The sequence below is a fragment of the Schistocerca serialis genome, chromosome 2 (assembly GCF_023864345.2).
Source record: "Schistocerca serialis cubense isolate TAMUIC-IGC-003099 chromosome 2, iqSchSeri2.2, whole genome shotgun sequence".
Lineage (NCBI taxonomy): Eukaryota > Metazoa > Arthropoda > Insecta > Orthoptera > Acrididae > Schistocerca > Schistocerca serialis.
The window spans coordinates 581332649-581347165 of record NC_064639.1 but is presented as its reverse complement, the minus strand read 5'-3'; positions in this window follow the sequence as shown (position 1 = coordinate 581347165).

Sequence of the window (14517 nt, the reverse complement as noted above, 5' to 3'; positions counted from 1 at the left end):
GCTGGAATCGTATGATAATAATTCGGTGTAAACACTTAAAAATAAAAAAAAGTAAAATGCAAACTTAATATAATTCGTACTTATTCTCTCCGACTTTCACTCAGTCACCTTCTATCACGTGGAACGTGAAACTATAACCAAGGTCTGTACTCCAAAAACCACATATAATTTTGGTTTGAATAACGTCGTAAAGACTAAACAGCCACTCAGGGAAACAAAATGAGCACATATCATCTGGTAACTAGGATTTGCTCTTTTCTCTAAGTATGAGAATATCTAGTTAAGTCCTTCGACTGGACTCAAAGGCAAAGAAGCACATTCTGTAAATCATCTGTGCTGCCTGTGAATTTCTTTGAAATATCATGGCAAAGACTGCTTGTATGATATTATTCGAAAAACGCTTCCTTACGTACTGCACAGAAAGGTAAACACTGCTCTGCAGCTTCAGTTTTTAAGTCTCCCACCATAAATGAATAAACAGAATTGAAAATTTTTCTTATTATTCAAATGGTTCAAATGGCTCTGAGCACTATGCGACTTAACTTCTGAGGTCATCAGTCGCCTAGAACTTAGAACTAATTAAACCTAACTAACCTAAAGACATCACATACATCCATGCCCGAGACAGGATTCGAACCTGCGACCATAGCGGTCGCTCGGTTCCAGACTGTAGCGCCTAGAACCATCTTATTATTCACTGTTTTTGTTGTGTAACTGAATCCTTAGCGGTAGTTTAAAGCCTTTTGCTGAACCAGATTATTTTTTTCTGTATATTCTCACAAATCTGTTATTTTTGTGATTTAATTTTCAGTTTTTAATGTTTATATTTTTATGCGTATTCTAAGATTTGTGTAATAACCGAGGATTTTATTGTCGTAGGTTATCAACGAATTTACAAATAAAGAAACAAAACAACACAAACAAAATTTGAAACCTTTGTTTCAACATCTGCTACAATGTGCAACTGTTATGCACTCTGTACCGACCGTTGCATGTTGTGTGAGTCCCCCTGGCACACATGTTGAGTGCACATGGCTGTTTTTGCCATTTATTGCCGTCATTCCGCAAGAAGTACGTTTACTCATCATATATTCGAAATATTCACAGTAATATCTCGAAAATTACGCCCTCTGCAAAAATGTATCCCATTACAATATTGAACTACATTAAATTTCCTGTAAAAAGGTCTTGTTCACTTTTTTTTGTAGCGTTAATAATCTGCGCATAGCGATCGAGAGAGTACAAACATTTCGGGTGTGGGTTTTGAAGGCCACATATAACCTTGCACGTGAATAAACGTACATTGGTACAGGCAGCTGAATCATCCCGTATACACAGAAAGAAAGAAACGTCTAATTTATATATTGGTCACCGATCCCCACAGGATGTATTTGTCCATTTAGATTAAACCGCACGCAGATAAACAGGTCAACAACGGTGGAGTTAATATTTTGACCACATTTATTTGTTATCACACGAGCTGTGCTAACGGTCTCGCTATGAAAGCTATAATATACAACGCACTCTCGAAGCGTAATTCCGAACAGCCGTCTCTACACAAGCATCGATTATATTAATCATCATCGTCGTTTATATCACAACATATTAATTTCTTGGACGTACGTCTAAGACTGAACCTGAGTTAACTGAACAAACTGCAGAAAAAGATACAGTTTATCATACTCTGTTTCGAAACAACAAACGGGCATCACTTCACTTTTTAGCCATGTTGACAGTATATACCGCCTGATCAGACATTAGGGCTTCACATGTTTTCAGTTACATAACCATTAAGTGTGACTTCCCATTACAACGACAGCGTCAATAAAGACTAAAAGATGTTAGTCGTAAACAAAATCTGTCATGAGTATCTTACGGAACGCAAGGAAGGAACGTTAGAGATTAAGCACATGTCAATGATGATATCATTATAAACAGCAGAATTCAACCACGAAGATTGTCTAACAGTGCCCTTTTAATTTTAAGCCACTGTTGACATTAATAATCCTGCCGATCTCATAACCAAATATGACCTGCCACCACGTTCCATTATCTCGTATTCATTGACATGGATATTAAATTTATTGCAGAACAATCAGATTCACGCATCAAAAAAAGTTTTGCATTACCTCGGTCCCGAGAGTTTCGGAACGTATACAGAAAATTGGAATAGAGATCTACATAAACATCACCTCCGCCATTTTTATTGCTCATGAAAACCATATATTGCATGTTGTACCACCATACAGGGATACCTTCAGAGGTGGTGGTCCAGATTGCTGTACACACCGGTACCTCTAATACCCAGTAGCACATCCTCTTGCATTGATGCTTGCTTGTATTCGTCGTGGCATACTATCCACAAGTTCATCAAGGCACTGTTGGTCCAGATTGTCCCACTCCTCATCGGCGATTCGGCGTAGATCCCTCAGAGTGGTTGGTGAGTCAAGTCGTCCATAAACAGCCCTTTTCAATCTATCCCAAGCATGTTCGATAGGGTTCATGTCTGGAGAATATGCTGGCCACTCTAGTCGACCGGCCGCTGTGGCCGAGTGGTTCTAGGCGCTTCAGTCATGAACCGAGCTGCTGCTGCGGTCGCAGGTTCGAATCCTGCCTCGGGCATGGATGTGTGTGATTTCCTTAGGTTAGTTAGGTTTAAGTAGTTCTAAGTCTAGCGGGCTGATGACCTCAGATGTTAAGTCCAAGAGTGCTTAGGGCCACTTTAACCATTTGAACTCTAGTCGAGCGTTGTCGTTATCCTGGACGAAGTCATTCACAAGGTGTGCACGGTGGTGGCGCGAATTGTGGTCCACGAAGACGAATGCCTCGCACATCTGCTGCCGATATGGTTGCACTATCGGTCGGAGGATGGCATTGACGTATCTTACAGCCGTTCGGCGCCTTTCATGACAACCAGCTGCGTACCTCGGCCCCACGTAATGCCACCCCAACACATCAGGGAATCTCCACCTTGCTGCTCTCGCTGGACAGTGTGTCTAAGGCGTTGAGCCTGACCGGCTTGCCTCCAAACACGTCTCCGACGATTGTCTGGTTGAAGGCATATGCGACACTCATCGGTGAAGAGAATGTGATGCCAATGCTGAGCAGTCCATTCGGCATGTTGTTGGGCCCATCTGCCCCGCGCTGGATGGTGTCGTGGTTGCAAAGATGGACTTCGCCATGGACGTCGGGAGTGAAGTCATGCATCATGCAGCCTATTGCGCACAGTTTGAGTCGTGAAACGACGTCCTGTGGCTGCACGAAAAGCATTATTCAACGTGGTGGCGTTGCTGTCAGGGTTCCGCTAAGCCAAAATCCGTAGGTAGCGGTCATCCACTGCACTAGTAGCCCTCGGGCGACCTGAGCGAGGCAAGTCATCGACAGTTCCTATCTCTCTGTATCTCCTCCATTTCGAACAACATCGCTTTGGTTCACTCCGAGACGCCTGAACACTTCACTTGCTGCGAGCCGTTCCTGGCACAAAGTAACAATGTGGATGCGATCGAAATGCTAGGCATGGTTGAACTAAAGACAACACGAACCGTGTTCCTCCTTCCTGGCGGAATGACTGGAATTGATCGGCTGTCGGACCCCCTCCTTCTAATAGGCTCTGCTCATGCATGGTTGTTTACATCTTTGGATGCGTTTAGCAACATCTGTGAACAGTCAAAGGGACTGTCTGTGATACAATATCCACGGCCAACCTCTATCTTCAGGAGTTCTGGGAACCAGGGTGATGCAAAACCTTTTTTGACGTGTGTATAATTTTTAATTCTTCCGTATTTTGTATCTCCACCAATGTCCAGAAACTTCTTCGAGTCATTGAGAACAGTAAATTATCCGATGTTATGGTGCCTGCACTCTAGCAGTCATAATAACACATACACTTCTATTCCGCTGAAGCCGTGTGAAAAACTTTGGTGTCGCGTCAAGCTGCGTCAGCCCTTCTCATTTTTGCTCTACAGGCACCCTGGAAACTGGATGCTGAACTGTCAGGCCAGACTAACGCTATACTTGTATTGTCCCGTATGAAAAATGGCTGCAATGTGATGCGTTGAGCACCTCGGCTCGCAATTTTATTGAACGCAACACTGTTTTCCTAGCACAAGTAGCCTTCTAAATTACTTTTGCCTTTCAAACTGACGTCAGAGCCTCATTCCGATAGGGATGTCAACAGAAAAGTAAAGTGCCTGCCTTGCCATTGTCATTGCCATCCTTCCCCCCTAACGCTCACGTTTTAACATAGCAAATTATTACGAGCTGTCATCTTGCATTGAAAGCGTAGCTTGCTCCGAGTCAGGAGGAGATCAGTTTTTGGTTGTACCGCTGGTATAGCTGACGCTAGCAGCTGGGCAGAGCAAGCCGTGTACTTAACTAACGCTGCGTGCAGTATGTTACACATACTTTCTATGAATCTCAAGAAGTACTGTTAAATATTAATCGATCGTTTTGTACTTAGCTAACCAATTCTATGGATAACATTGTCATACTATTAAAATTTCGAATCAGTAACTTCAATACTTTCGTAGATATAAATTTTTACGTAAAACACATAATAACCATGATAGCACTGTGAAACTGAGTTAGGGACTGTAATGTATTCATTCATCTATAGTACCAATTTAAATTACAACCGAGAGGACTGGTTCATATAATTAAATTTTCTGGAATTTTCTTTAATTTCATTACCACAAATTTCTGAGGTAATTAGAAGTACTTATTAAAATTATTATTTTACCGTGTTTTGGTTGCGTGAGTGTTTTGGAGAGAGTCGGAGAGTTCAAAAATGGTTCAAATGGCTCTGAGCACTATGGGACTCAACTGCTGAGGTTATTAGCCCCCTAGAACTTAGAACTAGTTAAACCTAACTAACCTAAGGACATCACAAACATCCATGCCCTAGGCAGGATTCGAACCTGCGACCGTAGCGGTCTTGCGGTGCCAGACTGCAGCGCCTTTAACCGCACGGCCACTTCGGCCGGCGGAGAGTTAATGGAGGACATACGTTAAGTGAGAATGTGATATTTTACTAAAACTTTGTAAATGTTTGTGCGAGAAAGTTTTTGTGTAATAGGGAATTTGTGACGTATGTCTGAGTGAGCTTGATTTTGTAAAAGGCAGCCAGAACGAGGGTTGAGTATTAAATTTACTAGTAATTTACTTTGTGGAAAGAAATTGCATTTTGTTTTCATTATATTTTACTTATTTCCAAAATTGTGAGATTTCTAGTCTAAATTACTTACGGTAATCTGATTGGCTGGCATCAGAAATACTGCGAGTGTGGAAGTGTTCGACATTATATGAATGGCTATTTAACATGATAACCAATAGGAATTAAGCATTTTCCTCTCGTTTGAATAGGGCTTTGTGCCTCAGATCTGCGAGTCAAGATATTTGCTCGGGAACCATCTTCTGGTAAACACCTATGTTAAACCGCGCTGATCAGATTTGCACCAAAATGAAGAAATTCGAGCGTTTGATCGGTTCTCGCGTTGTTGACGAAAAGCAACTACAGTGTTGAGTATTTTGTGAATGTTTGCGCGTTGTGAGTGGTTTATTTTAAGAGATACTCGCATGTGAATATTTCATGTCGTACATAAATTCCGCGTGGCGCGTTTCACGCGGGTTGCGAGACATTATGGCAAACGCGTCTTTACAAAAAGCCTACTGATCAACTAAATGTGTTAACTCGCAAGTAGTCGTGGGTCAGTGACTGTTTTTGGATGTGAAATTGTTACAGAGGTGTCGGGATATCAAATACAGACTTTATAGCCATTTTCCTCACTTTAAAGACAATAAACGGACATTTTTTGAAACGACTCATTCAAGAATCCCGAACGCTTGATAGTTTAACTTTCAGCTACTGCCCATGGATTGGAGTTATGTGACCTTTGTGTGGTAGGTATGAAGTCGAATTTTCGTCAAAGCTGCTTTTATCGGCTAAATCAGTATCTACAATCGCTGAGTGAAGAGGCAGACAACCTGAAACATTTTCAGGTAGGTGGAAAAATTGTTTAAAGGATAGAGAGAAAGAGCAGCTCACCCCGCTGCAACGTGTTTAGCCAGTAGAGGAGTTACGGACGTTGCCAAAATTGTAGTAGCCTACACATATTTTGAGACTAGCGACTGCGTACAATAAAACATCTACAATGTCGCACGACTGCTTACGGTTGCTTGGTACAGCCGACACATTTTAGAGATCGGCAAGTGACTTTTTCCCTCTATCATGACCATCTAGACGACTAGCCATGTCATAACAATACATGGAACAGCTAACTGAATCTTAGTCGAGATTCACCTTCTAGAACATAAGGAAGAGGATATACTTAGTTTGTTTGCAGTCCTTTCTTTATTATATGCCCAGTGTATTAGGACTTATGCTGGTTTACCTACATGGGTATATGTTTTATTTTTCTCTATTCATATTTACCCAAAGATTAGAGTGCCGTATATCCACAGCAATAAAGCCAGTGGCAACAGCGAGAAAAAAATGAAGAACATTAATTTTCTTATGTTGTGTAAACACTCCTGTCGGATGTTTCATCCATCTTGTACTGTCTGTCTTCTCCCGTCCATGGTAGAGAGAGGATGTGAATTCCTGTTGAGTTCACAAATAATGTGATATACATTAATTCTTATAGCAAAAAGCCAAAGTAGCTTATTAGTTCTTTATTTTACCTGGTCTATCTAAGTCACCGCTACCTATAATCAGAGAAGCAAGAAATTTAAGTAGAGCAAGCTGGACGCCTTAACATTGTCTTCAAAGAAGAAGAGGAGGTTAAATAACTTTAAGGCTAGAAGAAATATCATCTAATAATCTAATACTACATGTTACAGATTTTTTGTGTTTACAGAAAATCATAAGCCTGACTGTCTGGAGTGTGCGTTCCTGTGAGTAAATTAACTAGACACATGCTCCAGAGCGAACTCACTATCGTTCCGCCTCTTGTGCGGCGCCAGCAAATTTCCATTATAATTATTATTCTTAATATTATTAATAAATCCGTAGAACTGGCGATCAATCCGTGGACGGTGGCAGATAGATTAAACAGATGCAATAATTAAATGATATAAAACAAGTTGTGTAACAATCTATTATACTTTTTTTTTCATTTACTTTGTTTCATGGTGAGCTATCACCACGTGGTATGCATGAATTACAAACGGTTAACGGGAGGAATTGTACGAATAAAATTTAAGAAGATCGTGTTCAAGGTAAGAAATATCTCCGACTTGTATTTTGCATAAAGCAATATTTTGATTTTTTGAAATGCATATACAAAATTTGTAAACGGCAACAATAAGCTGCAATACTGGCGTAGGATAAATCATGTTTTGATCGGGAAAATCCTCGCAATCATTTCTCAGACTGAAATTCAATTTTCTTGCATATTTATAACTTCAAGAAAGATTTACGAAATGGAACCAGTGGAAAACGTTGTTCCAAGTAGTGTAAATAGTTGTAAAGATACAAAATGTCGCCGCAATGGATGCGACGACAAATGACAGTGACATCGAAAATGTCGATCATATTGACAGATCCCGGGAATATTACACACATACAATTTATGCTGATGACAAAAATGTCTTACCTCATGACGCTACCACGCTCACGGGAGATGAGCCTAATTCCACAGTCTCAGCGAGAAGTATTTTCTCACGTGAAGCCAGTGAAAGAGGCGCTAGTACGGAGTCAAATTTCGATTTCTCCTTGTCAAGTGAGTTTGTTTCAAATGCGACTGAACAAGACACGGTAGGTACACAAGACGGTTATGCGTCACCAATGAATTCGATGCAGGACATATATAAAGGCCCTACTGATTTAACCCTTTCAGGGGCAAAATAAAAAAAAATTAATTTTTAATTTTTCCTTGTATTTATTGTACTAATTTTCACACAGTGAGTCAGAAAAATGTAAAAATTAAATGAAATATACATAAACTGAACACATACAGGGTGGTTTCAAAAGGAGCCACTGCCCGCTAAATGTCACCTCTTTTGATGGTACAGTAAGAAGCAATTCCTTTCTGCAGATAAGCATAAGGCTACGTGGCAGTGGCTACATGTCCATCTGCTTCTGCGGGGTTCTTTCTTTGTGCTGCAGTGCACACAGCGCCGTGAGGTTCCATGTTTTGGCAGATGTTTTGCTTCCGATATACGTTTCTCATGGGGAACAACACTTTCGTATTTTTTTGCAGATGGTTCTGACGGTGTACTGGGATGGCCAGGACTATCTCTGAAGACATTACTGCCTACCAGACCTGTGGCAACAGTCTTCGAAAATCCTTTCGCACTTGCTTCGTTGTTGGATTACATAATCGAAACAGAATAAATACATTTCCAATAGAAATATCGACTATATACCAAAATAATCTTAGCCACCGCCTTCGTGATTTCTTGTATATTGCATAAAAACTGTTCATCATATCTGCATTATCGACACATCCCATATTTACATTATATGATTTCACTATTTTTGGGCAAGGTACCTTTGTGATTTTTCCATCCTTTTCTTTATGGCTGACTTCTTCAACACATACAGGCGAATCAATTGTAGACAGCAACATGACTACACGTTTGTCCTTCCATTTGATGCAGGCAATGCCATCAGAACGAACAGACCAGTCAAACTCTCCTCTTTGCAACTCTTTGTCTGTTTTTAGCGTAGGAAGTCCTTTTCTGTGTGATCTAATTGTTCCACAGCCAAAAAGTCCGTCATCTTTTAGCTTCTGTAAAAGTGAGACACTGGTAAAAAAATTGTCGAAGGATTCTCCCACTATGCCTTCAACTTTTCCAGTATATATCTGAAAATCACAAATATATCCAAGCTTATCAGCTCTGATCCAGATTTTGTATCCCCTCTTGATTGGCTTTTGGGGCATATATTGTTTGAATGCGATTCGTCCTTTGAATTTCACCATGCATTCATCTATAGCTTGATCCTTAGTAGGTGCATAGAATTCTTTGAAGTTTATCAATATCTGATTGATTAGTGGACGGATTTTATATAATTTGTCATAATTTGTGCTCTCTCTTGAACGCATAGCAGGGTTGTCATTGATTGAATATGTGTCAAAATCCAGCTGAACCTTTTTACCGACATTAGTGAGGAAATGCACTCATCTCGAAGTTCCTTATGGGATGACCAACAGTCACGATAAGAACAAGGTTTCTTGATTCCCATTAGAATGTTTATAGCCAAAAATACTTTTAGTTCTGCTTTAGAAAGAGGCCTGAAATTGCCACCTTTCTGTGTTGCGTACAGGTTAGACTTGAAAACTATGTGTTCTAACATAGTGTTACAAAACAGACACAAAAAAATCTACTGGTTGCATACCTTCACTGTCATTTTTAAGTTTTCCTCGTACACCAGCTTCCTCTGAAAAATTGGCGGCAAAGTTCACTGCGCTGACGTCCTTTCTCCATGAAAAATTCGCAATGGAAGACAGTGGAAAATCGTCATTAGTGCTGAAACTATCATCACTGTCATTGTCAATATGGCCTCACTCTCACTTTCCGAAATAATTTGAGATAAAACAGGTGTTTTCATTCGCAAATCCAGATCACTGTCTTCAGCTAGCACATCACTTTCACTATCACTGCTAGTGTCAATCTGTGAGTCGGGATCTGAAGGAATATCTGCGAAAAGGCACTCCAGAATCTCCTCATCCTTTAGTCTGTGAGAATACATCATGTGAAACTGAAAAAAAAAGAAATTCCTCGCACCTACTAATGCTGTCGTTACAGGAGCAGTGGTTTCAAATGGAACCACCACAACATTCACGGAAATAAATGCATTATTTTGGTTATTGTTGCAGAACATATAGTATTAATGTAAACAGAACAGTATTCTGCTTTTCATACATGCATAAAAGTTACCTAATACAGAAGAATACAGTCACAATTTGAGAACAAAGACGTTCGCGCACAACGTACAAAACATGGCTATCCTACTCGTTTCACTGCTTGCTAATATTTGCAGAGTTTGAAGTGGTTTTAGTGACAGCCGCTAGAGGGCAGCACCAACTAGGCTGCTGAATGGTGTCCCCAAATGTAGCCACTGCCCTTTTGCCACAAAATGAGAAAATTGTAGGTGGTTTCAAACGGAACCACTTCCCCTGAAAGGGTTAATGAAAAATTTATTTAATAATTTTCAACACAACAAACCGAAAAAATTGACGAAACATTTCGTGATTTTAAAAACGATCTCCCACAGAGGTTCGATAACTTAATTCAAAATCTACGCACTGACCTTTCTAATGATTTAACATGCAAACTTGTCCATATGGGGGAAGAAATTAAAGGTGAAATTATTCACTGATTTGTCTCAAGAGATAAACAACCTAGATCAAAAAGTATCATCTATCGGCCGGCCGGAGTGGCCGAGCGGTTCTAGGCGCTACAGTCTGGAACCGCGCGACCGCTGCGGTCGCAGGTTCGAATTCTGCCTCGGGCATGGGTGTGTGTGATGTCCTTAGGTTAGTTAGGTTTAAGTAGTTCTAAGTTCCAGGGGACTGATGACCTCAGAAGTTAAGTCCCATAGTGCTCAGAGCCATTTGAACCATATCATCTATAGACGGGGCACAAGAGAAAATGGCTGGTAAACTAAAGACTGTGACTGATGTGAAGACTCAGATGCAAGAGGCCCAGTCGGAAATTTTCAGAAATTTAGAAGCTATGACAGGTACTGATATTGGGTTGCAATATTTAAGTAAAGATTTGTCCGAAGAAGTACAAGAACTGTCGGTAAAATTGAATAATTTAGATTTAGGAACTAAGTTCATAAAGACAGCATAAGAAACAATCTAAAAGGTGGTAAGGAATTTAAAAGACAGAGCGGAAGCGGGAATTTTAGATAAGGGTACGACCCTCGCACCTATGTCGAAGCAGTTGAACCCAAACTATGTCACGGCAGCAACACTCAGTACTGCATGTTTGTCTACTTTATTGGCGGGCGAGGGTGTGCACCATCATAGGTAATTTCCGATTTTCTTAACTGAGGGCAATAAAACGAATCCCGTAGTGTTCATCAGAGCTTTTCGCAACGTGTTACCCCTCAACTGGACAGAAGCACAGAAGATCCGGTTCGTTGTTGAGTACCCATAGGACGATGTTTTATTGTGGGCAACAGATATGGCTGAGAGATGCCATACTTATGAGCAATTTGAATGGGGCTTTCTTGAACAAATATTGGTCCTCAGTAGTTCAAGAGATGATATTTCGAGAAGTTTTCAACCCACCGCCATTTAGTAGTAAACATGGGGGACTGAGGAAGTATTTCTAAAAATAGTTTAACAAAACCAAGTTTTGGACAAACCTAGTTTTCCCCGTGGAAATTCTGAAAATACTGAAAAGTCGTCTGCCCACCAGAATCAGGGAAAAGCTGATCACTACATCTGAAAATGATATAAAGTATTTCTCATCGTTACGAAGTGTGTGCCACGGCATTAATAGTCATCAGCAAAATGGCAACGATGGCAATAACCAACATGGTTGACATCCGTATGCCTTGAGCAACAACAATAATACAAGAAACAATTATGGTAACGAGGGAAACCAAAAGTACAAACGAGGTTTCAAAGGAAATCACAAACAGAATTGCAGTAGACTGGTTTATACCGAGCAGAGGGTCTGTGGCCAATAAGTTCACAACGCATCCCCTGCAGGTGGCAATAATCAATACAGTAATTTGCAGGAACCGACCTTAAACAGACCATCCGGCAGTCCTTCACCTTGCAGTTATGATCAACGGAATAACAATCATACATCCAATGGGCGTCAAGGTCTAGGAGAATTTAATTCCAAGGTAATAAACGATACGAACTGGCGAGGTCAAACCCACAGCGTGCAGGCAGTTGAAGTTACTCGCAATGAAGAGGCTAACGCCCCCGAAAAATCATGGTAACTCGAACAGGTCGCGATAGGCTCGCATTCCCAGACCAATGAAGGGGGTGGGGGCGTGCGGTTTATTCTACTTTCTCAGGTATGGCCAAGGGGCAGATATGTAAGAAGAACTGTGTCGAGAACGTGTAAACAACTTGGACAAGGATAATGGGTAGTAAGTGCAAGCTGTAATTAATGCCCAGATACGTAATCTAGATTTAACTATGGTATTCAACAGGGGTGCATCGACAAATGTAATGTCATAGGGTCTGCTGAACGCACTGCAAAGACGACGTTATATACCAATCTTTCTGGTGCAGAATTTTCGTATTCTGACCGCAGTGGGGAGCGAGTCAAAAAGAGTTAAGCTTCAGTGATTAATACCCATAATAATCAGTAGTTTTTCTTTGAAGTGTATTTTTCAGGTAGTGGAATACCTTTAGACAATACAAAGTACAGAATGACATAGGGCAAGGAAAATGTTTCTTTACAATCAACGAACAGAGATTATCAGTAAATTTAATTCAAACCAGCGTAGCTGTAAATATACTCAAAGCGCGTACTGATATAAGAGTACAATTCTCTTATCCAAACGTACTGTTTCTTGATGCACAAAGGGGTGAGTAGCTGTCTGAAGAAGACATGAATCCAGAGACTGTCCGAACCAAGGTAAGTGAATCTGCTTGTTTGCCAGGGGATCAGGAGGAGGAGTTATAAGGAGTAAGACTTCGATGTGAGCGAGTGTCTAGAATGCGCCCTGGGACATTAAAGCGTTACCAGTACAAAATGGACGTTTATCCACACGAGACATTCTGCTTTTCTTCATATCCAGTTCCTTGAGCAAAAAGAGAAGCTGTGAGGAAAGAAATTGAAAGGATGATTAATTGGAAGATCATACAACACTCCTGTTCCCCAAATTGTAGCGCTATTTTAGCTATCGCTAAGACCGACGCCATTGTTCCTGTCGTGGCACGCCTTGACAATCTCGAAAAACAATTACTGAAATTTCACAATGTTAATTGCCTCACTGCAATTGAGTCAAAGGCATCGAGTTGGCAAACAGCATTACATAAAGATAATAGGACGTACACAGCCTTTGTGCGTGAGGGCAGGAGCTTCGAATTTTGTGTTTTGCCGTTTCGCTTGAACGTGAGCGGGAGTGTTTTCATTGGACAAAGTTGTGGGACCAGAAGTCTTCAGTAGAATCACTCTCTATGTTGATAACCTGTTAATGGCTACCCCCACATGGGAAGAAGATGTGAGGCTTTTGGCATAGGTTTTATACCGATTTACATAATAAAAAACAACTGAAGGGATATTGGGGTTTGGTTCCAATTTTGAAGGAAATTCATTCTAGATCAGTTCTTGAACAGTGATGCATTGCTGAATCTTTTGAGAGAAAACAGTCCATGGATACGAACCTAACGATGTCAAGCAAATTTCGAAAAAATAAGAAAGTCATACTACGTCCGAATATAGTACACCACCCCGACACGCCACAGGATTTTTGCTTGTGAGTACAGATCATTTTTTACAGGGACTCAGAGCACGCTTATTTCAGATCACTGAAGATAATGGCAAACCGGCACCCAAGATAATGTTTTCCTACTAGAATACTTTCTGAAGCCGAGCGGCCATACTCCGTGACTGAGCTCGAGGTTCTCGGGGTTATTTGGGCGCTCAAGAAATTTGAGTACTACTTAAGTGACAAGCACACCAAAGTCTACTGTGACCATCAAGCACTTTCTTTTCTGTAGACGTGCAAATTACTACATCGTAGGTTAGCTAGATGGTGCAGTTTTGAAATCTTATATATTAAGGGTAAACAAAACAAAATCGCAGACGCCTCGTCAATGTTACCTCAAGGGTAGGGGGGGGGGGGGGGGTAGAATTTACAGAACAGAATTCTGAAATTAGGGTTTACTTACGCAGGATAGGACACAACAATCATATTATGTAAAGATGTGTAAGCGTTTAAAGCAATTGGAAGAAGGAAACCAGCGACGGAGAAAAGTAAGGTTGAAACTGTCTGAAAATAACGACAAGAACTTGAAGAAATTATATACTGTATACAAGGGAGTCTTGTTTCATCGGAGTACACCAAATCAAGAACAGTGGTATGTGTGTTTGCCGGAAAGTTACGTAGATGGTTTCATTTTGTACACTCATAATGTATGGGATTACTATGGGGTTTCCAAGTGCAGAAACAAAATAAATACGCTCTGCTGTTTTCCCAATTTGCGCAGAAGAGTTGTCCTAATAATTCGGAAGTGCGTTACTTGCCAAAATACGAGGTACTCATATGGAATGATCATATAAAATTAATTGTTGGTAAGGCGGGTGCCAGGCTGAGATTCATTGGGAGAGTCCTTAGAAAATGTAGTCCATCAACAAAGGAGGTGGCTTACAAAACACTCGTTCGACCTATGCTTGAGTATTGCTCATCAGTGTGGGATCCGTACCAGGTCGGGTTGACGGAGGAGATAGAGAAGATTCAAAGAAGAGCGGCGCGTTTCGTCACAGGGTTATTTGGTAACCGTGATAGCGTTACGGAGATGTTTAGCAAACTCAAGTGGCAGACTCTGAAAGAGAGGCGCTCTGCATCGCGGTGTAGCTTGCTGTCCAGGTTTCGAG